Source organism: Lupinus angustifolius, chromosome LG17 (genome assembly GCF_001865875.1).
Source record: "Lupinus angustifolius cultivar Tanjil chromosome LG17, LupAngTanjil_v1.0, whole genome shotgun sequence".
NCBI classification, from domain to species: domain Eukaryota; kingdom Viridiplantae; phylum Streptophyta; class Magnoliopsida; order Fabales; family Fabaceae; genus Lupinus; species Lupinus angustifolius.
Window position 1 is genome coordinate 6,774,980 of NC_032025.1, and position 1,059 is coordinate 6,776,038.

At 40.9% G+C, this 1,059-nt stretch overlaps 1 pseudogene; it reads left to right on the forward strand.

Moving 5' to 3' along the window:
- Positions 681-1,059, forward strand: part of LOC109330826 — an 8,961-nt pseudogene continuing 8,582 nt past the window's right edge.

Genomic DNA, 1,059 nt, shown 5'->3' on the forward strand with positions numbered 1-1,059 from the left:
CTGAACGGGCCAAAGAACAGTGGCAAAGGAGATGCAATGACATGATTAATGGGCTCGAGGATTTTACAGATGATTGGTTACAAATTTTTGATGGGGCCAGATATGAACTCAATGCATACCCCGGCATTAATGGAAGACCAGCATTAGAAGCATTCCTATCTGATTGCTCCAGAGTAGCCCGACAGCTAAGAAGATGGAGAAAGGAAAGCAATAGAGAGTTTCATTTCTAATATGTATTTGTATTTGTAAGATTTTGAATTAGAGAAAAAGGGAATAAAATGTCTAATGTAAATTCTCTTTACTCTATGTAATCTTTCAAAAAATGAATGAAATATCAGAATTTTTTTACCTTCACTCAGAGGCATCACTTATGTGCATAAAAAAGGGGGGCTAATTGACACAAACTACTTATACACTGCTAGAGACTAGTCTTAAGATGCAATCTTGGTCCGAAACCTAGAATTTCCTCTAAAGATTGTCATCAACCGCATGTGACCTAGGAACTGCGCTTCCTAATCATCAAATGCGGGATAAAGTGCTATGCTATATTGAAGGTTCTCTCTACAAGCCAGGTAAACCATTTGAATAAACTAACCTAAGTGTTAAATATTTCTTGTCATCAAGTATTGCCACTATTGCCTCAAAGCACCAATATAACACTCGGTTTTCAAGCAAATAAAATGGCAGAATCTGTAACAAGTGACGACAGCAGGTCCGAGTTAGTAGAGCTTAAAGCACAAATGAATGAAATGTTCAACATGTTGAAGGCTTTGCAAAGTGAGAAAGGGAAGAGCACTCAAACTGTCAATGCGGGACCACAGAGCAACCCTGCTCAATTGTCTAAGGGCAACTCTGGTCAAGGAACTGGTACGAACCAACAAAAGGAAGAGGCAACGAAGTGGCCATTCTATGGTATGCCCCCTGATTATGTCCCACTTTACTAGGATGAGCTGAATGAACCACATGGACAATCTAATGCTCATCTGGAGCAACCAACACCTCAGACGGGCATCAACGGGCATGATGAAGACCCCACTCACGAGTCCCCTCCAAGGGCTG